The 25,669-nt window shown below is 46.5% G+C and overlaps 1 protein-coding gene across 1 annotated transcript in view; it reads right to left on the minus strand.

The window, feature by feature from the left end:
- Window positions 1-25,669, minus strand: part of GRIN2B (glutamate ionotropic receptor NMDA type subunit 2B) — a 157,605-nt gene that overhangs the window by 115,958 nt on the left and 15,978 nt on the right. The gene's annotated exons all lie outside the window — the stretch shown is intronic.

Genomic DNA, 25,669 nt, shown 5'->3' on the forward strand with positions numbered 1-25,669 from the left:
CACCCATGGAAGGACATTTCAGTTACTTTCAGTCTGGGATAATCATGAATGGAGCATGGATGTACAAGCTTTTGTATGAAAATAAATTTTCAGTGAAGGTAAATACCTGGGAGTGGGAACTGGTCATGAGTCACCCTCCTGTCTGGGACCTCCTCCCTCAAGTGCACCTCTTTTTGCATCTCTTCTCTCTCTTGTCCTTTCCATTTTTCCCATGAACTATAAAGTAAATTAGCTCAGTTGGTAACGAATCTGCCTGCAGTGAAAGAGACCTGGGTTCGATTCCTGGGTCAGGAAGATTCCCTGGAGAAGGAAATGGCAGCCCACTCCAGTTATTCTTGCTTGGAAAATTCCATGGACAGAGGAGCCTGAGGGCTACGGTCCATGGGGTCGCAAGAGTCAGACCAACTTAGTAACTAAACCACCATGTAAAGTAAGTACATCCACTATTATTATCTTATTATTCTGCCTGGATTCTCATTCCTTCCATAATATTATCCTACAGCTTATCTAGGATGATGTAGCTGTGTGTGTATGCGTGACTTCAGACTCTAAGCAACACCCGAAGGTGGCAGGGAATGGCTGGAGAAAGTGGTTCCTGTCCTCTTCCGTGGTGATCGGTGACCCCTTGTTTGACCAAAGAAGAAGAAGGTGAGATGACAACACAGACCAGACTCCTTGCAGGTATGACCTTCACTGTTTGATGATCCATCAGTGCTCAGGAAGACGCGGAAAGGAGGCACAATGTGCTTGGCTGGAAAAGGCAGTGTAATGATGGAACTGTAAGCCAGAACATGGGTCTTGGGCTAAGAAGATCTAAATTCAAAACTGAGTTCCACCCTTTATTAACTAAACGACTTCATAAACAAACCACTTAGTTCTGAAACTGAATATCGACAGTGTTCTAAGAGCAGAAATAATGAACAGCATCTCATTACAGATCCTCCACTTCAAACCTGGGGCCCAGGGTAGCCACCCAGGGCCTGCCATGGAACAAGCTGGCTGTGGATATATAGTGACAGATTAGAAAGGCAGGCTGTTCATGAGAATTAGAATCCGATGGAAGTGGGAGGAAAAAAATTTGGTTTTCTATTTCATTCTATGTTATTCATTGGAGAGAATATTGTTAAAATTCATTTGGAATAGGTGACTGATGAACAATTACTGTGGCAACAATAACACAGAATATAGTTAGAAGATACAGGTATATCATCAAATTGCCCAGATTAACTCAGTTCTCTTGCTGGGTACCTGGAGAAATAGATTCCATTTTGCTACTGTCAGAAACGGAGTTAGCATTCAGGAAGAACCTAACACCTTAGTTGTTTTTGTTCTTTTTTTCTCTTGTTATTAATATTAGTCCTATGCTTGTCTACAGTGGCAAACACATCTAAATTTGCATGTGAAGAAACCTCACTTATACAATGGAATATTATTCAACCACTAAAAAGAAGGAAATAATGCCATCTGCAGCAACATGGATGGACCTAGAGATTTCATACTGAGTGAAGTAGGGCAGACAGAGAAGGAGAAATACTGGATGACATCCCTTATTTATGGAATCTAAAAAGAAATGATACAAATCAACTTACAAAACAGAAAGATATAGACTTAGAGAATGAACTTAATGTTGCCAGTACACACTGCTATATTTTAAATGGATTACCAAAAAGGCCCTACTGTGTAGAGCACGGGGAACTCTGCTTAATGTTATGATGCAGTCTGGACAGGAGGGAGAATGGATACATGTATATGCATGGCTGAGTCCCTTCACTGTTCACCTAAAACTATCACAACATTGTTAATCAGATATATCATAACACAAAATAAAAAGTTAAAAAAGAAACCTGCCCTTGGCTCTAAGAAGCCTGGTAAGTAGTCTTCACAACTCTGGATGCTGTGCCTCTGGAGAAGGCACCCCTTACCTCTCTGAGCTCAACATGGAGCTGGGGCTCCATGACAGGCTGCAGAGGGCAGAGCGTGATGGAGGACACAATACTGGCTCACCTCCTGCCACTACCCTCCTGCTGTGGCCAAAACAAGAGCTTGTAGAAAGAAAATATCAGTTCGTTGGATTCCTAGAAAGGAGTTAATGACCAGTTTTGTTTTTTTTCTCTCATTGTAAAACAGTCACTTCTTTTTTGTATTTTGCAAAATTTGCATCTAGAAGCCTTAATAAATATTTCCTAAAATATGTCATAAGAGTAAACAGTAGCATTCTAGTTCATGTTAGCTCGCTGAGGTCTGGTCCTTGAGCTGGTAGAGCAGAAGAGGTGAGCTGATTCCCGTATTCACTTTACCACATCATAGTGTACCCTGAGGTCTTAGGTGTCTGGCCATAAAGTATCAGCATCAACATACATTTCATGGGAAACATCCATACATAAGTCGCTGAGCTCTGAAATGAGAATCTGAAATGAAATGGGACAGTAGATACAATTCCTACATTATAGTTCAACTGGAAATAAAACTGTTAAGACAATACAGACACAGCTAACACATCCATGTTAATGCATACACGATTTACATATAGTAACTCACTAATCTTCCCATCAACCCTATGTGCTCAGTCATGTATGACACTTTGCAGGCCCCATGCCAGGCTCCTCTGCCCATGGAATTTTCTAGACAAGAATACTGGAGTGTGTTGCCATTTTCTACTTCAAGAGGCCTTCCCAAGCCAGGGATCAAACCAGTGTCTCTTGCATCTCCTGCACTGGCAGATAAATTCTCCTTACCACTAGTGCCACCTGAGAAGCCTTCAACCCTGTGAGGAAGGTATTATTATCCCCAGGTAACAGCCCTGGAAACTGATGCCCAGAGAGGTAAGTAACTTGAATAAGATCACCTAGCTAGAAACTAGTACAGCAAGGGTTCCAATCCAGGGTCCTCACCCTTAACTGCAAAACACATCACAGAATTCTAGATACACAGAGTAGGTGCTCAGCAAACATGTAGAGTAGAAAAATCCAATGACTAAGGAATATACCAAGTTCCAAGTGGGACAAAAGGAAAGTAATGGCTCTGCAGGTTTAGAGGAGCAGAGATCATTGCGAGACTCCAGGGAGGAAGCAGCAATGCAGCAACCCCTACAGATGGGTCAAGGTTTATACAGGCAGACATGCAGTGAAGACACTCAAGACAAGAGCAAAGACGCAGAGGGACCCAGGCTCGGTGTCTCAAGGGAAGTTGGAAAGAAAGTTTGTACGTGCGAATGTGGACCACGGTGCTGGTGTCCAGGCAGGAGCCCTGCGCAGAGCACGGGGCATGGTCAGGCTGGTGAAGGACGCAGCATTAGGTATCATTATGCAGCTAAATCAACAGCTTGAAGAACATTAGAGGCCTGGGCTGGAATGTTCACTGGGGGTCTGTCTAATTTCCAGGAGACAATAATGGGAGGAATATATGGAGAAGACACCTAAGTAGAGGCCTCGATAGAATCTAAGTTGGCCTCCATATTCAGAAGGAGGAAAGAGAGGATGTGGCAGAAGGGCTCAGCCCCATCCTCCACTCCCATGGATCTCCTCGCTGGCCCCTCGAGGCTACCCTGGCCTCCTGGAAGTTCCTAGAACACACCAGGCAACCTCCCACCTTAGCCTGCTCTGCTGTCCACCCAGAAGTCCCACACACCCAATGCTCCCTCACTAACTTCAGGTCAGAGACCTTCCTTGACTACCTGACTTCAAACTGCAGTTCCTCTGTCAACACTCTCTCCCTTCTCTGTTTTACTTGTCTCTGCAGCAGTGAACACCTTTTAAGATAGTATATGTATGCATGCTAAGTCGCTCAGTTGTGTCTGACTCTTTGCGACCCTATGGACTGTAGCCCACCAGGCACCTCTGTCCATAAGGTAGTATATAATTGTCTTTTTCTTTCATTTTCTGCCCCCTCCGCTTTAGAATACAAGCCATATGAGGGACAAGATTTTTTTCTGTTTTGATCATTGCTGTGATCTGCTGTGACATGGAACAATGGACTGGTTCCAAATAGGAAAAGGAGTACGTCAAGGCTGTATATTGTCACCATGCTTACTTAACTTATATGCAGAGTATATCCTGAGAAACGCTGGGCTGGAGGAAGCACAAGCTGGAATCAAGATTGCCGGGAGAAATATCAATAACCTCAGATATGCAGATGACACCACCCTTATGGCAGAAAGCAAAGAAGAACTAAAGAGCCTCTTGATGAATGTGAAAAAGGAAAGTGAAAAAGTTGGCTTAAAGCCCAACATTCAGAAAACAAAGATCATGGCATCCGGTCCCATCACTTCATGGCAGATAGATGGAGAAACAGTGGAAACAGTGGCAGACTTTATTTTTTTGAGCTCCAAAATCACGGCAGATAGTGACTGCAGCCATGAAATAAAAAGACTCCTTGGAAGGAAAGTTATGACCAACCTAGACAGCATATTAAAAAGCAGAGATGTTACTTTGCCAGCAAAGGTCCATCTAGTCAAGGCTATGGTTTTTCCAGTAGTCATGTATGGATGTGAGAGTTGGACTATAAAGAAAGCTGAGAGCTGAAGAATTGATGCTTTTGATCTGTGGTGTTGGAGAAGACTCTTGAGAGTCTCCAGGACTGCAAGGAGATCCAACCAGTCCATCCTAAAGGAAATCAGTCCTGAATGTTCATTGGAAGGACTGATGTTGAAGCTGAAACTCCAATACTTTGGCCACCTGATGCAAAGAGCTGACCCATTTGAAAAGACCCTGATGCTGGGAAAGATTGAAGGTAAGAGGAGAAGGGGATGACAGAGGATGAGATGGCTGAATGGAATCACTGACTCAATGGACATGAGTTTGAGTAAACTCCAGGAGTTGGTGATGGACAGGGAGACCTGGTGTGCTGCCGTCCATGGGGTCGCAAAAGAGTCCAACACGACTGAGTGACTGAACTAACTGAACTGTGATCTGCTCTGTAACTGCTGTGTCACCAAACGGTGCTTAAAACAGAACTTGAGACTTAGTGGCTCTCCATATGAATGATTGAAGAACTAAATGAGTGAATGAATTAAATAGCACAAATAAAGCTATTTATTATACTTTTAAAAAATCCCTCAAAATGTCCTCCTTACTGGTGAATGTATTACCGAGCAACACAGTTGAGACTGACTGATGCTCAGAGCTGGTGCTCTTCTGGTATCCCTGGTGAATAAGGAGTTAATACGTCCTCACAGCAGTGGAGGACATCTTTCTTGGCCCAGTCTCTGTTTTCCCTTCAAAAAATACATCTGAGCTGTGATCCCAGGAGAGCTTGTCAAATTAGGACTTGACAATGCGTGTGGATATTTCTTTGGCACCAAAAATGTGACAGAGCTGGAGATGATTCTGATAACATGGGGATGAAGGAAATAGAGGCAGAAGGGCTGAGGCATTTGAGTTTAATTCTGAAGCCATCCTGTGCCTGACAGGTGGTCTTGGTGGTGTTTCTTCAACCTCCCCTTAGGGTGAGACCATTACAAAGAGGTGTGACAGCCTCTGTCCACTCATGCCGACCCCCCAGACAGATCTGTGAGATGGCAGTCACTGTGCAGGTATTCTTATGAAAGTTGTGGGTGCTGGCAAAGAGACATAGACTTTAAAGAAGATGTTAAGTAAACAGTACAGATGGATTCACTGTGGAGAGCTCCAGCAGCTCATCCACAGTTTGGGGGAGACTGCTTGCTCATGGTTACTATCAGGGTTTCCATATGCTAGGATGCCCTGGGAATGTAGGGGCATGCCAGCTATTAGCATGACAACCTGAGGTTCCTATCACAGTGAAAACAGCTTTAGAGTCACAAAGTTGGGGACAGCCAAGTTGAGGTCTATGCCAGGGCAGGGCTGGGAATCCAGGGAGAGGCATGGCGGGGAGACAGACACACCTCTGCTCTCCTGGCCGTTGATCAGCTCAGTCAAATCCAGACTGAGAAATGGAAACCCCAGCACATGCTCACACACTCACACTGTGCCTGGTGTACACAGAGCAGAACTCTTTGCTCTGATCAGTGGAGTAGACCTCCCCAGCAGGGGACACTCCAGACTGCAGAGAGTCAGCGTTGGGAGGGGGCTCAGTGACGACTCCACAGTGCCCATTGCATCCCCTTCTGGGTTCATGAGGGACCCACATGGGAGTGAGCTCCAATACGTCCTTCAGTAAATATCTAATCTTGATATGGCATTTCCCAGGACACATTCTGCCATGAATTTTTTTTTTTTTTTAAGAATACCCATTATGTCTCCCAGGACACTTGTGGGCTGTGAAACAAAGTTTGAGAAATGCCGATTGAGCGATGTCCTAGTTGTACAGAGCACGAAGCAGAGGCCTGGGCAGTCTGACCTATCCAGGGCCACAGGGCCACCCCCAGTTCCTGTCCCCTCCATCCCCTCCCTCATCTGGTCACCACACGTGTTAAGCAGCAACTCAGCACCAGAAGCTGCGTGAGCCTCAGTGATGAGTGAGACAGAGGATTCTACGCCCGGGGATAATGCGGATCCAGTGTGATTGCCTCATCCTTGATGGGCCTCCAGTTACAAGGTGGACATCACTATTTTATGGTGACTGCTGTGCTCGTGCTTGGTTGCTCAGTTGTGTCCGACTCTTTGAGACCCCATGACTGTAGCCTTCCAAGCTCTGTCCATGGGGATTCTCCAGGCAAGAATACTGGAGTGGGTTGCCATGCCCTCCTCCAGGGGATCTTCCCAACCCAGGGATCAAACCCATTTCTCTCACATTGCAGGTGGATTCTTTATCATCTGAACCACAAGGAAAGCAGTAAAAGATCAATAACCACATCAAGAGAGGAATGGATTTGATTTTTCCACTTGACAGGGTTAAGCCAAAAGCTCATTCACTTTCAATGTTTTTGCTGAGAATCAGTCTAACTTATGGTAATTCACACTCCTCTTAAGGGTTACCTTTGTCAGACATGCTCGGTGAGCACCACCATGCCTCCAGCTACTGGATGTGGATAGGGCATAGGAAAGTAGACCCGAAAGGTGAAAAATGGTTTAACAGATTGTGTTTAATGTGTATTTATGCCAGAAAAATCTTTGAGACTGGCTTCACTTTTAATAATTCCTTCATATAAGCTGGGTTTAATCATAATTTATCTCTTTTCCTCCTAAAAGTGGCAAGTGGCATTACTATAGTTATTTCGCCTGCAATGTAGGAGACCCTGGTTCAATTCTTGGGTCAGGAAGATCCCCTGGAGAAGGGATAGGCTAACCACTCCAGTATTCTTGGGCTTCTCTGGAGGCTCAGACAGTAAAGAATTCGCCTACAATGTGGGAGAACTGGGTTTGATTCCTAGGTTGGGAAGATCTTCTGGAGCGGGGCATGGCAACCCACTCCAGTATTCTTGCCTGGAGACTCCCCATGGACAGAGGAGCCTGGTGGGCTACCAGCCATGGGGTTGCAAAGTCAGACACGATTCAATGACTAAGCACAGCACACCTCTTGTTACATCAGTGATGGGAAAGCAGAAAGCACTTACATGGGTACACAGAGAGCCTGCCATACCCTGCTCACATATAAGATGAGGAGCAATCAGGGACTTTGGACAAAATCAAATATTTTGCCAAATAAATCTTTCCAAGTCAAATAAATCCTGAAATCACTTTGTAAGTTAAGATCTGGTGAGCTACAATAGTGGTATTATTCAGTATTCTTCTTATACACCTGTTTGATTTAGATGATTTGACAGTAGAAATCACAGGATGAGCAAATTCTGACCACAAATATCCAATATTTCTCTACATTACCCTCTCTTCCTCACCATTAGTGATTAAACTATCCTCCACTGTTCCTCACATCTGAATGGCTAATAAAGAAAAGGAAGTATTGGTTTACTCTATGAACACTATGAATTATGTAACTATCTTCTCACTCATTTCATTCATTGATTAAATAATTCATTAACTCATCCTTCAACAAATGTTTGAGGATATGTATTTGCCAGATTCTATTACAGTTACTTTGAGTATATCAGTAAATAAGGACAAAAATTCCTGCCTTCGTGGAGGTTATAGTCTAGTAGAGAGAGACAAGTAAACGTCGTGAATATGGTAAAAATAGGTGGTGCTAGTGGTAAAGGACCCGCTTGCCAATGCAGGAAATGCAAGAGATGTGGGTTCGATCCCTGCATCGGGAAGAACCCCTGGAGTCAGAAATGGCTACCCACTCCAGTATTCTTGCCTGGAAATCCCATGGACAGAGGAGCCTGGCAGGCTATAGTCTATAGAGTTGCAAAGAGTCAGACATAACTAGTGACATGGCATGCAAACACAAAACACTCATAAAGCAGATAGGACTTAAGAGATGAGCCAGTAGAGTGCCAACACTGGCATGACATTTGCATTTGCTGCCTGCTGCCTGAAGGAAGAAGGATCGGTTGTCATGCCATATAACGTAATTTCCACTAATGGGAAAAAAAGAGAGAAAAACAGACAGGGAGGGAAAAACCTGTGTTAGAACCTCTTCCAGATTTTAGGTGGCTGCTTAACTGAGGACCTGCCCTACAGGATGTCCTGGGCTTAGACTGTCTTTTAGGGACATATAATAAGTCACCATACCCTGGAAACTCTTGTCTCTATTAATGCACTTTCCTGTAAGAGCCTTCCTCCTTGAGTCTTGGTCTGGTGTGAATTTTCAGAAGAACAACTTCAAGTTTGCATTAGATAAGAAACATTAAAATTTATTTTTCCACTTAAAACCCAAGGTGTGTCTCATCTCAGGCTTGGAGAGAGACTTTTTATAGAATAAAGCAAACGAGAGAGAATTACTGGCAGGGTAGCTTGCTTATGAACTGCAATATATATTTGGGAGAACAATCTAGATGAGTTTCATGTCACACTCCTATTTTGAAGACCCTTATCTGGGTGTACACAATTAGAGGTAAATGTGTGCACTAATTGGGCTATTGTCTCAGCTGCCTAGTAGGAAGTTATACAAGCTTCCTTATCAAGCTCCATGACCATTCTTTAAAGATACCAGCCCACTGGGTCCTTTAATGGCTCTAAGTGCATGTATCATGTTCCCTTTGTCAGTGGTTTACAGAGAACCTAGCCTACTTTAAAACTAGTCTATACAAATGGCAACCCACTCCAGTGTTCTTGCTGGAGAATCCCAGGGACGGGGGAGCCTGGTGGGCTGCTGTCTTTGGGGTCGCACAGAGTTGGACATGACTGAAGTGACTTAGCAGCAGCAGCAGCATACATTTCAAATCAGGAGCTAATTAACAGAATGGAAGAAAAGTCTCTGTGTGTGTGTGTTAGTCACTCAGTCGTGTCCGAGTCTTTGTGACCCCGTAGACTGTAGCTCACCAGGCTCCTCTGTCCATGGGACCCTCCAGGCAAGAATACTGGAGTGGGTTTCCATGCCCTTCTCCAGGGCATCTTCCCGAACCAAGGATCGAACCCCAGTCTCCCACATAGCAGACAGATTCTTTACCGTAGGAGCCACCAGTTTCTACTCAATGCCAAAGCAAACTGTAAAGAAAGACATTTCTCTTTATGAAAAGACAGATGGGCCATCTGGTGAAAGGGAAGACATGTGTGCTTGAGTGGGGAGTGTGGGGGTCACTTATTAAGCACACAGGGAAAGGTCCCATTTTCTTTAATTACTTAGATAATGGAATGGAAAACTTGCCCCTTAAATCTGCTATGACACGAAATTGGATTGGATGGCTGGCCATTTGGAAATAGAATTAAACACCAAAGTAGTAAGTCTGGCATGAGGAAAGAAGATATTAAGAAGATACAGTTCAATTAGAGAGTGTACAAAGGAACTCTCACAGGATGTAAAATCACACTGTCCCAGAGCAAGAAGGGGCAGGAACTGGCCTTGTCAAAGCATGGTCAGGAAGTATCATGGAGCCCTAGTGGACCACAAGCTACATGAGCTGACAACATAGTGCTGCTATTTAAATAGGGAGCCTATAATGGGAAGCTAAAGAGAAATGTGGCAGGTGGGAAGGACCTGGTCAGGCCCTGTGATGGGTCAGTGGGAGAGCTTTTGATTACTGCTTTCTTCTTTAACTCACAAGTGAAATTTGAGAAGGTTCAGAAAACCATTAAAGGTGAGGGGAGCAAGTCTCGTGGTGAAAAGTTAAAAGACTGGGTTTATTTAAGGAAATTCCTCTGTTACTGAACTTGACCTAATATTATGAGAGTCTGTTCTAGTCACCTAACTATGAAACTGGTGTAAGCACAACCTATCACTCGTAGGGTTCCATGAAATTTGGGGATAAACTTGTACTAAAATCATCTTTGCTGTTTACCAGAAATTTAAATTTAAGTAGGTGCCCTGTTTGTATTTGCTAAGTCTGGCAACCCTACTCACAGGGTAATTAGTAGCCATCCAATAAATCCCTGCTGCTGCTAAGTCACTTCAGTCAGTGTCCGACTCTGTGCGACCCCATAGACGGCACCTCACCAGGCTCCCTTGTCCCTGGGATTCTCCAGGCAAGAACACTGGAGTGGGTTGCCATTTCCTTCTCCAATGCATGAAAGTGAAAAGTGAAAGTGAAGTCACTTAGTCGTGCCTGACTCTTAGCGACCCCATGGACTGCAGCCCACCAGGCTCCTCCGTCCATGGGATTTTCTAGGCAAGAGCACTAGAGTGGGGTGCCATTGCTAGGATGCTGCTGCTGCTGCTGCTGCTGCTGCTAAGTCGCTTCAGTCCTGTCCGACGCTAGGATAGACGGGGACAAATGTGTGGTTGGACTCTGAACTCAGGAATGACAGGTAGGTGACAGACAGCGTGTTTGCACTAAGCTGTTCTGATTTTCCCACGCCGTGTTTCAGGCAGTGTTTTTTGGTATATATTTAGGGTCTATCTGCTGAATGAATGGGAGAAGGCAATGGATTTTCTTGCCTGGAAATACTCTTGCCTGGAAGTACTCTTCCAAGCAAGTACTCTTGCCTGGAAAATCCCATTGACGGAGGAGCCTGGAAGGCTGCAGTCCATGGGGTTGTTGTGAGTCGGACATGACTGAGCAGCTTTACTTTCACTTTTCACTTTCATGCATTGGAGAAGGAAGTGGCAACCCACTCCAGTGTTCTTGCCTGGAGAATCCCAGGGACGGGGGAGCCTGGTGGGCTGCCGTCTATGGGGTCACACAGAGTCCGACACAACTGAAGAGACTTAGCAGCAGCAGCAGCAGCAGCAGCTGAATGAATAATTGAGGAGTAGTCATGAAGACTGAAAGTCAATGAAACAGACTGTTAAGAGAACACCATCACATTAGGTTTGCATCACAGAGATATGCAAGATAAGGTGCACTAACACAGCGTGTGTTCAGTGTGACGTGGACAGCAGATACCCTAAGTGGTGCAGAAAGTGGGAAGAGAGCTCCCTGGCTTAGCAACTGAGACTAGGAGCTTCAGGGAAGGAAACCGCTGGGTCTCAGGTTCTCCCAAACCCACATCAAACTTGATTTTCTGGTAATCTTTTAAATGGCAAGGAGTGATTGGAGAGCATCAGTCTTTCCTTTATTAGAAGACAAACAATGATAGAGTAGCCACCATTTAGGACAATAAGAACATAATTTCTGTTGCTAAACTAGTCAAAATGTGTACTAACGATAAAAGCAGGAGTGTAACACATGCTCTGTTTTTATCAGTAATTCACAGTGCAGCTAAAGCCCTTTTCTACTTCTTTAATAAGACACCTTGAAGTAAAAGCAGTTAGGTTTACTTTTTCTGGGAATCTGGAAGGACAGACCCCTCCTGCGCAATAATAAATATGGACCATGAAGGCAGGGAAGGCATAAAGAGGAAACAAGGTGTATAATCTGTCCAATAAAACATTTGTGGTAGGGACCACTTGCCCAAGGAAATGATGTTTGAAGTCATTGTTTTCTATCACAGTGGTGGGTGAAAGACATAGACTTAGAAATGCCCGCTGAGGGACTTCCCTGGTGGTCCAGTGATTAAGAATCCACCTTGCAATGCAGGGTTCGATCCTTGGTTGGTAGGGGGACTAAGATCCCACATGCCGTGGGGCAACAAAGCCCATGTGCCACAACTACAGAGAAGCTCATGTGCCGCAATGAAGACCCAGCATACCAAAAAGTAAAAAGAAATGTCCACTGAGCTCTTACTCTGCACCTAGGAAAGGATGTTCAGTGCTTACTCTCAAAATTCCCACAGGATGGTTGCAAAGAGGTATCCAGTGCCTGCTTCCCATGGCAGAGACCCTCCTTCCAGGCATCTCTGGATCCAGAGCTATTTTCAGGGGGTCTAAGTACTGCAGGGTGGTACCTCCATCCTGTTCTGCATACCTTTCCAGCCCTGACATAGTACAGGTCCTCCCCACTCCCCTATTTCTGAATCTCACTGAAATCAAGTGCAGGGAGAGTCGAGGGAGGACCATGGGGTGGTCTATCATGGATCGAGAGCAGTTTGTCTATGGCTTTCTGGGCACATGTTAATCATCTACTGGAAACAAGCACGGGTTTTGTAAGATGGATTTTGGCAAACCCTGAATCTGCCTGAACATTTACTGAGGGATTAGGACACACACTTCTAAGCATTTCATGATATTGTAAGTACACAATACTATACATCTTTAATCAACACACAACTATAGTGTAGGTAATATTTTTATCTCCATTTTGTAATTAGGAAACTGAGGCCTCAGAGGGGCTTAGTAAGTTGGCCATATCATGTACTTTCCAGGGTGTATATGCGGCGTGCTCTGTCATGTCTGACTCTCTTCCATCCCATGGATTGTAGCTCGCCAGGCTCTGCTGTCCATGGGGATTCTCCAGCCAAGAATACTGGAGTGGGTTGCTATTTCCTCCTCCAAGGGATCTTCCCAACCCAGGGATTGAACCCGCATCTCCTGCATTGGCAGGCAGATCCTGTACCAGTGAGTCACCTGTGAAGCCATACTTTTCAGCAGCTGAGTCTCTGTTTTCCCTTCTGGAAAGCAGAGTTAGCATCTGCCTAAAAGGTCTGGGAGGAGAAGTAAAAGAGACCAAGAATGCAGAGTGTCTAGCCCAGGAAGGCCACCCCTGGGCATGGATGACTGGCCCACTATAAGTCCAGATTTTGGGTTCCACAGGAACTGCGTGGACAACGGCCACGGTTGCTCACATGGCAATGGAGCACACAACACAAAATTGGTTTATTTTTGGCTTTGGAAATGCAATTTTTAATAGGCAGCCTCCAACCTATGAACACATTGTCCTCAATAGTTCATTTATAAGTCAGCTGTTCGGAAACAGAAATACATTTCCCCAGAGAAAGAAGACTGTAAATGCTTAGCTCATTAAGGGCAATTTAATCCATAAGAGTGCAGAACTTTAGTGTTAATATTATTAGCTTCTGTTCTGGGAACACTCATTCACTTAACACCCTTCTGTGATGTACCAGGCACTAGCCCAGGAGCTGAACAGAGTTATTTTATTGAGAGCATGTCTGCTGCCTCAAGGAGCTTACAGTGTGATGAAGGAAATGGTCATCTGATCAGCGGTTCTAATGGAGGGTGACAGAGGTGGTTTCTGACTGTGGTCAGAGGACAGGGGCAGGATATCTGGGGTGGGGGAAGGGTAGGAAATGGTGATGAAGCCCTGGAGGAAGGGGAAGGGGTTTCCCTTGCTTGGGGTCAGGGCTGGCCCTCACACTTCCCTTTCTGTGGTCAGACTCCACTTTCTGGGTCCTGTTGCTTTTCTAAGCTCCCTTCCAGGCATCCCAAAGTCCCTATTTTCCTGTATGATCCATGTCTGTAAGACCAAAAGTCCATTTTTTTTCAGTCCAAAGGATTTAGGTGTCAAAGGGAAGATGATCTAAAAAACAAGTGCCATTCTTATATGTGGAATCTAAAAAGAAATGATACAAATGAACTTACTTACAAAACAGAAGAAATAGACTCAGACTTTGAGAAGGAGCTTATGGTTGCTGGGGAGAGGAGATGCTAGTTAGGGAGTTTGGGATGCACATGTACACATTATACACACAGGTACACACTGCTATATTTAAGATGGATAACCAATAAGCACCTATTGTATAGCACAGGGCTGTTGTTGTTCAGTCGTTCGGTCCTGTCCAACTCTTTGTGACCCCATGGACTGCAGCACACCAGGCTTCCCTGTCCTTCACTATCTCCTGGAGTTTGCTCAAACTCATGTCCATTGAGTTGGTGATGCCATCCAACCATCTCATCCTCTGTCACCCCCTTCTCCTCCTGTCTTCAATCTTTCCCAGCATCAGGGTCTTTCCAATGTTTTGTGGCAGATGGGAGGGGAGTTTGGGGGAGAATGGATACATGTATATGTATGACTGAGTCCCTTCACTGTTCACCTGAAACTACCACAACACTGTTAGTTAATCGACTCTACCCCATACAAAATAAAAAACTTAAAAAATATTGTCACTAACTTGTGATTAAACTATTACTCAATGTCCCTAAGATCTCTTCATTTGAAGAAGCAGATAGTTTAAATTTCTTTAGTCCTCTATATAAATGTTTAAACTAGAAAGCACATGAAAATGTTCCAAACAGCAGGGGTCACACAGATTCCTCAGCCCTGCCTGAGGACTGCCCCGGGCACCCCTGTCTTTCAAGGACTCTTTATTTACCCCTGAACCACGCATCCTTCAGATGCTGCATGGGTGCCTGCTGCTCTTTTAACGTGCACGTGCTTCCAGTGGGGGAGGGGGACTGGTAGTGGAACAGTGCCTTGTCTGGGTCATCTGTAACCCAGAGGGACTCATCCAGGGTGTAGAGATACGTGTGATTTCATGACCCTTCAAACCAAAGAACTGAGGGCACTTCATGAAGACTATTCAGGAGGGGCTGGAAAACTGCCCCGAATCCTGACAACCCTCCTCCCCCGCAAATCCCAGCCCTGTTCCTGTCACCAGGACCAACCACACCATCAGGCAGAGATGCCCCCACTGCTCTGAGCTGTGTCGGGCCCAGGTCGCCTCCAGCAGGGAGGACCAGGGTGGCAATTACATAATTCTGTTAAAAGCCTCTTTCCAATGACAGGATTGAGAGGAGAGATTGTAATCCTAACTCAAGACGAGGCTCCGAAGTGCTGGGGCAAGGTGACAGGGTGAGCGGACAAGAGAGAAGTCAATCCTCCTGGGAAGACTCCTGCTCTGCATACAGGGGCTCCTGAATGAACTATATTAGCCCTTTGCAAATAAATCAATCTCATAATCTGAGATCTCATGTGCATGCTAAGTTGCTTCAGTCGTGTCCAACTCTGTGTGACCCCTGTGGACTGTAGCTCGCCAGGCTCCTCTGTCCATTGGATACTCCAGGCAAGATAACTGGAGTGGGTTGCCATGCCCTCCTCCAGGGGATCTTCCCGACTCAGGGATTGAACCCACATCTCCTGTGGCTCCTGCATTGCAGGTAGATTCTTAACCCCTGAGCCACCCGGAAAGCCCCTGTGAGATCTTACTGTTCACTGATTTCTTCGTGTGTGTGTGTTGATCCTTCTGTGCTCTTTACATGGTGGCTTATGCTTGCTCTTGAGTTCCAGTATTCTTTTAAATCAATCAGTTATATATTTGGTTGCATTGGGTTGCAGTTGCTGCACGCAGGATCCTTGTTATGTCACGTGGGATCTTTTGTTGCAGCACATGGACCCTCTAGTTGTGGCTTGCAGGCTCTGGAGCGTGTGGGCTCAGTAATTGCAGGGCCCAGGCTCAGCTGCTCCTCGGCATGTGGGAACTTAGTTCCCCAACCAGGGATGGAACCCATGTCCCCTGCATTGACAGGTGGATTCTTAACCACTGGACCACCAGGGAAGTCCCTCCAAGTATTCTGAATATGGATACATTTATGGTTACACCTGACCCCCAGGTATCTCGTGGACTGGTAGGATGCCCAGGTATCTTGGGGACTGGTAGCTATGATTGTCAGACCACTGGGGTATTTAAAGAATCAATCTCTTCTGCCTACACTGTTTGGACTCCAAATCAGCCCTAATCTTGACAGATCTAGCAGTGACTTCCCACATCAGGACCCAATTCACACCAAGGTAGCAGGTGCTTGGGGAGCTGGTGTCAATTCTGACTCCATCCCCACCTGAACCTCCTCAGCTTCCTCTGTCAGCATCAGAGGGTCACAATGTCCATGCCGGCAGCCTGGAATCACAACCTGGAATCACTGCCATGCTGAAAGCTGCTTTGCTCTTCAGCATCTGAACATCAGTTTGCATAATGAAGTGGGTGAGAGAGCCCTGGTTGGCAAAGAGAAAGGAATTTGGCTGTAATTGGGCACAGTTAACTTGATATGCTTTTATAAGGAGAAATGCGTCTGATCCCTGGGTTGGGAAGATCCCCTGGAGGAGGGCATGACAACCCACTCCAGTATTCTTGCCTGGAGAGCCCCGTGGACAGAGGAGCCTGTTAGGCTACAGTCTATGGGGTTGCAAAGAGTCAGACACAACTGAAGAGACTAACACCTTCACACTATGAGAAGAAAATCGAAAAAGCAGAAATGGCTCAGCACTCCCTGTCAAGCCTGCATTGGCACCCTTGGGTGTGTGCATGTGTTTGCAGTGATGGGTGAGTGTGCCTCAGAAAGGCACATAAGAGGATAACCTCAGATATTCAAGTGCATTTCCCGCCCCTCCGGGGGCACTGCTCCCTAGTGGCACCTCTGCCTGGGAGGTCCGCGGCTGCAGTGTCCTTCCTAATGCAATGCTGTTTGCCATCTTGTTCAATTTGGATTTGAGGCCACTAGGAGACATCATTAGACATCACGGCTTTCTTTCTTCAGTACCAGGATGACATGCAGCTCAACGGCTCTTTTGTACTCAGTCCAGAAAAGGCTGAGCTCCAGCTGTCTCAGGGTCTGCTGGCAATCAGTTCTTACAAGAAATGGAACTGCCTTGTCCTCAACTCAGAGCCCACTACTGTGCTAGTGATGAGCTGGGAGATGGGTGAGCAAGTTTGAAGGAATTAAGCATCCAGCTAGCACCTTTACTATCGAGGTGGTTTCTAGACTTAAGCTGTTCAGGGTCTCTTGGCCACAAGCACTTCAGAAGCAGTAAGTGAACACTATTCTTGCTTTAGTTCCCTCCTAAGAAGAGGATCGAATGGGGAGAAGGGTGCACATCTCACCTCTCCAATTCTTTCCTCTTTCTTGAGAGTAGGATCTTTTCCTTTCTAGCTGGATTAAGTATGTATATTAGTTACTTCGTAGAAGGGAGAAAACATGGCGTCTGACAACATTCATTCATCCAGTTAACATTAAGTAAGTGGCTCTTAAATATGCGAGGGGCTATGAGTTCAGAAAGGCTTCCCAGGTGGCGTTAGTGGTAAAAAACCCTCCTGCCGATGCAGAGGACTTAAGAGATGCAGATTTGATCCCTGGATTTGGAAGATCCCTGGAGGGAGGAGGGCATGGCAACTTACTCCAATATTCTTGCCTAGAGAAACCCATGGACAGAGGAGCCTGGCAGGCTACAGTCCACTGGGTCACAAAGAGCTGGACATGACTGAAGTGACTAGCCACACATGCACACACATGAGTTCAGAAACAAAGACAACAGAGCCCTTGGCTATTCTCAGATTCCAGTGAACAGAAGACTCTCCTAGGGTCCTGTGTATTCACAGGTGGGTAGAGGGTCTACCCACTCCTAATGTGTTGGTGAGGGTCCTTAATCATCTCCTTAAGAATCTGAGAAGCCAGGCCAAAGAGGGTCCCATGATGGGGGCTTGACAGGATTCTGCCACCCCAGGGCCATGCCTCTAGGAGTGTGTCCCTTGTCCCCATGTCCATACAGAGAGTACACGGGGTGGGTGTGGGCTCTGGAGTCAGTTCTGCCCGGATCAAATCCAACCCCCTCACCTAGGTTGTGTGTAACTTCAGGGCTTTTACTCATCCTTGAAACGACCCTCCTCGTCTGTAGAAAGACACTGGTAGTATCTATCGCACAGGGTGGGCATGAGGCTGCAAGGAGCCACAGATAATGATGAGTCCAACCGCTGGCATGTGGTACATGCTCACTGAATAGTTGAATCACTGTTCAGTAACAAGGGCCAGGACGGCACATGTGGCTGCAAGAACCCTAGCCCCTGGCAGGGGGCCGAGTGAGGTCAACTCTTCTGGGACCTGACCCTGAGCTGTTCTCCCCTGTTCTCTGGGGGGCTCGGGTGGAAGGCAGAGGGAAAGAGGAGCCAGGGATGGGTGGGACCCCTTCGTGGTGCTGTCCTGACCTGGCACTGTGCAAGATAGAGTCTTCTGATCAGGCAGGCTCACGGAGTTCCCGAGGGCTTCTCAGTGAGCGCTCGGTGTCGGTTCCCTGAAGGCAGTCACTTGTCTACATCAGTCCCTTCAGCTCCTCCATGGGCGGCCCACCCCTCCTGCATATCTCTGGTTCGGAGGCTGCCTCATCCTGAGCGGGAAGCCCATGGGGAGGTATCTTTAACATCACTTCCCTCCATTCCTGCCCAGACTGGCCCCTCCTGCCCGTGTGGCCATGGACCTGGGGAAGGTAGACATGAGCATCTGGACCACCCCCTGGACCACCAGCCAAGACCCGTCACCTGGGTCTTCTCAAGTTTGAGTGAAATGCCAGTCTCTCCCCCATTCTAACTGCAGGGGGTGAATCTCAAGCTCTCCTAAGGATCCCCCAAAGCCTGTATGTCTGAGGGGTAGAAGGAAAGAGGAGACATAGTCCTCCAGTAACTTTCTCTCACAACCCTTTTCATACATCCGGTTTCCTGGCTGCATCCTGGCAGGTGCTGCTCAGGTGGGACCTTCTTCCACCTGGACTTTAATTTCCAGTTGGATGGAAAAGGTTCCCTGAATGACTTTGATATCAATACCCTGCTCTACCCACCCCTTCCTGTGTTCACACCACAGACAGGTCTTCACAGACAGACTAACCCTGTAATGTTTACAGAGAGGACATTGAGACTCCAATCTTCCTCCGATTCTGCCCCCTGAAAGTCTGAGCTGCCATACCTTGGGGACCCTCCACATGGGCAGCTCTGAGGATCACACTGGCCCGGAGCCACTGCCCTTGATGCTCTGAATCAGAGCCATCCAGCTAGAGCTGGATTAAAACACTGGAGGAAATGTCTGAGGGTCTGGACACAGAAGAGTCAGATAGGACTTAGTGACTAAACAACAACCGGAGCCTGTAGAGCATGACTGGTCTCTCCATGGCTCTCTGTGACGGGCCCAGAATGGAAAACTTGACACTGAACTGTAAACTGAATCATGGGTCCCCAAGTTTTTTGGCACCAGGGACCGATTTCATGGAAGACAATTCCCACAGACAGGGGAGGTAGGGGATGGTTTCAGGATATTTCAAGCTCATTGCATTTGTTGTGCACTTTAGTTCTATTAGGGCTTCCCGGGTGGCTCAGACAGTAAAGAATTTGTTTGCAAGGAGGGAGACCTGGGTTCAATCCCTGGGTCAGGAAGATCCCCTGGAGAAGGGAATGGCTACCCACTTCAGTATTCTTGCCCAGAGAGTCCCATGGACAGAGGAGCCTGGTGGGCTACAGTCCACGGGGTTGCAAAGAGTCGGGCATGACTGAGCTACTTTCACTTCGTTCTATTATGATTACATCAGCCCCATCTCAGATCATCAGGCTTTAGATCCCAGGGGTTGGGGACCCTTGAACTAAATGGTTGGTCTTCCCCAGCTTCAGGCACTCTAAGGCCTGCCCTCAACGCCTCCTCCCCGACCCTACCCTGAGCACATGCCCAGCTATGCAGAAAGCTTCCCAAAATACAATGCAAGAGGCTACACATGGCCCACTGAGGCCCTTGTCTATTCGCTCGCCATCATAATAGAAAGGGGGAGAGGAACACTGGAAGAGCCAAAAGGCCGAAACACCCACAAAAGCCCAGAGCCAGTCCAGGCCACAGTTTTCACTGTGAATACAATTCTGACACCTCTAAAACTTGATTTATTTTAGGCTTGATGCCTTTGGCCACATATAAATTTTCATGGCTGTGTTAATTTGTCTCGAAGGACTTGAACTTAGTAATTCTTAATAAGTCCTCAACCCACAAGCCAAGATTTTGTCAGCTTGTGAAAGCTGAGCTCCCTCATACTGAAACACTTATTTCTAATGTTTGCTTTTAACCAGACAGAAAAGGATGTTGAAGTACTCCCTTATTTTTCTTGGATGTCAATGAACTTCAGAGTGAAGACACTGCTTTCAGCTGTCAGCTAAATGCAACAGCTCCCTTCTGTTGGAACCAGAAATTGGACCAAAAGTAAATTCCAACTTCTCTGGGAGTCCCCAGGGTCACTTGCTCTTCCCAACCTGGAAGACATGGTCTGACTGAAAGAGGCCCCATATGGAAGCCACAGGGCTTTCCTGGTGGGCTAAGTGGTAAAGAATCCACCTGCCAATGCAGGACATGCGGGTTCTATCCCTGGGTGGGGAAGATCCCCTGGAGAAGGAAATGGCAACCCAGTCCAATATTATTTCCTGGGGAATCCCATGGACAGAGGAGCCTGGAGGCTGTGGGGTCGCAAAGAGTCGGACACGACTTAGCAACTAAACAATAGCAACACTGGAAGCCACGCAGATAAATTGAAGGATCCGACCAGTTCAGAGAAGCACTGTTTCCTCCCACTCCCAGGGCACTCAAGACTTGAGTGCTACATGCAGTGGAACGTGCTTGGATTTCTGCTAATAAAAGTGTTTGTTGTTTATTGCTGGCTTCGATTTTGGGCCCAGCCCAATTCAATGCAGGTGGGGAAATTGTGGATTCATCCTCGTGCTAATCTGTGTAGTAGCAATTTAAAATCAGCTATGGCTCCAGGATGGAGAAGGAAATGCAACCCACTCCAGTACTCTTGCCTGGAAAATCCCATGGACAGAGCAGCAAGGTGGGTTACAGTACACAGGGTTGCAAAGAGTCGGACACATCTGAGCAACTTCACTATGGCTCCAGGAAGGTGTCTAACTCTCCTATATCTTGCACAGGACCACTTTTCTAAAAAGAGTTATACAGAGCAGATCTAGTTTACAACTAGGTTCAGCTGCTTTTTTTTTTTCTTTCTTTTCTTTCCTTTTTCCTTCCTTCATTCCATTTTGTTTCATTTCACAAAATGATGATTCCACTGATAGCAGAATGAGACAACTCTTTTCTCTTTTTCCAGGTAAAGACAACTTTCTTAAGTTCTGTGAGCATGGGAAATTTACATTCCTTATGCAGTTCTGTTAAATGTCACATTCCTAATTAGCCAGTTATTTGATGCTTCAAACTCGATTGGTGGAGAAGACCCTTGAGAATCCCTTGGACAGCAAGGAAATCAAACCAGTCAAGCATAAAGGAAAGCAACCCTCAATATTCATTGGAAGGAAGGACTGATGCTGAAGCTGAAGCTCCAACACTGTGGCCACCAGATGTGAAGAGCCAACTCATTGGAAAAGACCCTAATGCTGGGAAAGATTGAGGGCAAGGGGAGAGGGGGGCACAGAGGATGAGATGGTTGGATGGCATCACTGACTCAATGGACATAAGTTTGAGCAAACTCTGGGAGATAGTGAAGGACAGGGAAGTCTGGCATGCTGCAGTTCATGGGGTCGCAAGAGTCGGACATGACTTAGCAACTGAACAACAACAATTTTGGAGGATAGAGATACACATATATATGTGCACACATATGCACACACGTACATACATATGAGTGTGCCTTCCTATGTAACAAGGAAGATACTTTCATCAACATGGAGAGGACACTTGTTTGCCTTTGATGAGAAAAATAGCACCTGTGCCTGATGACCAGTTAGCATCCCTTTCAGCTCTGTAATTTGAGCAGCACACCGAAACCCAGAATATTAAGAGGGCTGCATGAATAATATTTTCCCCAGAAGAGTTGTGAAAATGATACACCTTGCCAAAAACATGTCCACAGTCCCCTCTGACAATGACCTTCCTGCTCAGAGCCTGAGAGTGGAGCACATACACAGCTCACTCACTACATCTGGGGATAAACTATCAGTAATCAGGCTCAAGGACACAGCAAACATGAGTGCACAGCAATACATGGGGTTTTTTATTGTCTCCTTAAAATGAAGCTGCAGGGAGAAGACTCCCTCTGGGTTTAAGCCATATCTTTGCAAATCTTCAGGGTGATGTAGATCTGTTCTTCCTAGCAAAGAGATTAGTGGGAAGAGGAACTGGATTCTGGGGTAAGAAATACCTGCTTTGGAAGGACAGGGTTGGGTGAATGACCAGAGAAGCTGAGTAGGAGAAGCAGTGGGATTTAAGTAGGGGCGGGGAAGGCCCTGGAAGTGCAGGTTACGGGAGGGTATTGAGACTCAGTGTTCACATCCTGTGGCTCCCGTAACGAATCCCTGGTGGCTTCAAACAACACAAATTTATTCTCACATGTTCCAGAGGCCAGGAGTCCAAAATCAGTGGTAGGGCTTCACTCCCCTCGGAGGCTCTAGAGGAGAGTCCATGCCCGTGTCTTCCAACTTCCTGCGGTTCCCAGTGTTTCCGTGGCTGCCACACTCTGCTTCTTACTCCTCCTGGCCTTCTCTTCTGTGTCAGCTTTCTCCCTCTGCCCTTCTCTTGTAAGGACACTTGTTTTGGATTTAGCAGCAATCCACGGTGATTGTAACTTGAGATCCTCAACTTAATTACAACTGCAGAGATATTTTTTCCAAACAAGGTCACCACTCACAGGTTCCAGGCATTAGAATGTGGACGTAGCTTTTAGGGGACCACTGTTCAATCCCAAGAAACTCTGACAGTATGGTAAGTCCCCTACATACAAACTTACAAGTTGTGAACTTTTAAAGATGCGAACCAGCAAAGAACCAGAACCTGTGCCTTCAACATCAGGTGTGAATGAAACTGCAGCTTGCCCTCCAGCTCCTATGGCTGACGATCCTTCAGCTCCACCATCTCCCACCTCCTCTCCTTCCTCTAGTCAGTAACTCTTGCTGCCTGTTCACTCGATGCCTGTACTGGATACCTGTTAGCCCCTGTATGCTGTAGTAGTTGTTCTACTGTACTATTATACTTTTCAAGGTACTGTACAATAACATTAAAAATGTTTTCTTTGTGTGTGTGTGTGTTTGTTTGTTTATGTATTATTTGTGTGAAAAGTATTATAAACCTATCACAGTGGCTTCCCTGGTGGCTCAGTGGTAAAGAATCACTTGCCAATGCAGGAGATGGGGGTTCGATCCCTGGGTCAGGAAGATCCTCTGGAGTACAAAATGGCAACTCACTCCAGCATTCTAGCATGGAGAACTGCATGGACAGAGGAGCCTGGAGGAGCTTGGAGGACTGCAGACCATGGGGTCACAAAGAGCTGGACACGACTGAGCACACACACACGCACTGTATAGCTGATTGTGTTAGTTGGGTACCGAGGCTAACTCTGTTGGACTTACCAACAAATTGGACTTATGCATGTCCTCTTGTGGAATGGGACTTGTTCATATGTAGGGAGCTTACTGTATAGCAGAGGTGGGAGGTGAGGAACTCTACATGGGGAAGTCACAGAAGGTCAGGAAGCAGTTGGTCATTCAAGGAGAAGAGGGCAGAGTGAAGCCTGACATTGTGAAGGGGACACAAAAAGGAGAGAAAGGGGACTTTGGGTCCCCTTGGGAGCCCCACAGTCAACACCAGGACATCTGTATCCCAGGACTGGGAGGGTGACCATTGCTAAGCTCCACTGGATGCCTCAGTCAAGACAGCCAGTCAAGTCAAGAATGAAGTTGAGAATCAAGAGTTCAAGACAGCCACCTGGGGACCATAAGCAATCCCATTCTCAAATAATCCTAGAGACGTGGTGAGAGCCAACCCTGAGTAACAGAGTGGGGGCTGCTGAAGCCCCAGGGCTTTGTTTTGGATCCATCTGGATGGAGGCCACCTTGGCAGGAATGAGGGGGTGTGGTACTGGGGGCGGTGGTCCACGTTTAGTGTAGATTGGTTCAGTTAGTTAATCAGGAGCAAAGGGGCTGGTGTCCCTTCCCCAAGCCATGCGTGTCCTGTACCCAGTACAACCCCAGGGTCTGGGGAGTTTTCTTCTGTCATTTCCTCCAGAACCGTCCTTTTTTCAGAAAATTTATTTGTCTGTTTGTGTCGAGTCTTAGTTGTGGCATGTGGGATCTTCATTATGTTATGTGGGATCTTTCTTTGTAGCACACAGACTCTCTAGCTGTGGCTCACGGGCTCCAGAGTACACGGCTAAGTAGTTGCTGTGCCCAGGTTTAGTTGCCCTGTGGCATGTGGGATCTTCATTCCCCCACCAGGGATCAAACCCATGTCCCCTGCATTGCAAGGCAGATTCCTAATCACTGAACCATCAGGAAAGTCCCCTTGGACTGTCCCCAGTTCCCCTGGAACTGCTCGAGACCAGTTCCAACAAAAGGACCAGAGATTTGACATCTCTGGGGGATGCCACACAATAAATCATTCCCTTATTTTGCTCAGCTACCTGAAGGCCAGGCCCAGGCCCTCATTTCTAGGTCCCTAGCTAGTAGTTCATGCCTGCTGTGTGCCTTGGTGAGCTATTTTTAGCTCAGTATTCCAGGACCTAACCAAGATGCCTGGGCCAGGACCAGCGTGTGACAAATCAGGCTTGAGATCAGCTGTCTCCCACTGGCTCCCAGCCTAAAGTTAATAGGGCGAGAAAGTCCCATTTGTAAAGGGGAAAGCAAGGCCCATTTCCTGACTCACGATCAAATGCCCCCCAAGCATCACACATCAGTGTAGCTGTGGTGTAAATGCACTCCTCACCAGGCTGGGTTTCTTCCGGGATGCACACTGACACATTCGTTTGCACTCTGATTTAAAAAGTCATACAGTGCTTATCTGCCAGAAGGATATGAGGCAGTTTCCAGATGCTTGTGGAACTTCTCGGGAACTCAGAAGAGTCATTGTCTAGAAAAGCCATGGAGTCCTCAGTTTTAAGAAGGCTGTCCTGATGGCACTTTCAATGCTGCAAGCGAAGATGCCTGCCCTCATTAATTAGAGAAACACCTCTTGACATTTTAAGTAAATAAAGTTCCTGTAGTTCCCTGAGGAAAAGAACCAACAAAATATAATGCAGGCATATGTCACTCATGTGAGAATGAGTGAGGTGGGATGCAGCCAGGTACCCTCAGGAGCCCATGGCCTGACAGCAGCCTCTAGTGACCTTGGCAGCCTCTGCACCCCCAGCAGGCTTCCTTCAGCCCCTGACTTCTTTCCCTGCTCCCATCCGTCTCCCACCTTCCAACCATGGCTTAAAGCTCCTGGTCACAGAAGGCCCAGGCTAAAGTCAATCTTGTGGGCAGTAAGCCTGCTCAAACCCAGGAAATATCACCCTCCATTCAAAGTCATGCCTCTGAAAAACTTATGGATTAAAAGGCAAATGTTAAAACACTATCTAATTATTTGGGGTGAGTTAATCAGATAGCTAGCTACTCTTTAGTAGAGGGGAAGGATCGCACTTGTTAAGCATCAGAAAGGTAGATGGGAAGGTTAGAAAGAAAGGATTAGCTGGAAAGAGCACTGGGATCTAGACATGGTGACACGCTGTTTAGGGGCTATTAGCCAGCCAGGAACATCAGAAGGGCAGATGACTTAACCTCTGCAAGCTTCAATTTTCTCATCTACAAATGAAGATATTAAAAGCACCATTACATAAGATAATCTATGTAATGTATTTGGCATTATGCCTGGTTCCTGAGAGCTGAAAAATGTTCACAGAGATATCATTGTTGAAGTTATATTAATAATAATGATA

The sequence above is a fragment of the Bubalus bubalis genome, chromosome 4 (genome assembly GCF_019923935.1).
Source record: "Bubalus bubalis isolate 160015118507 breed Murrah chromosome 4, NDDB_SH_1, whole genome shotgun sequence".
NCBI lineage: Eukaryota > Metazoa > Chordata > Mammalia > Artiodactyla > Bovidae > Bubalus > Bubalus bubalis.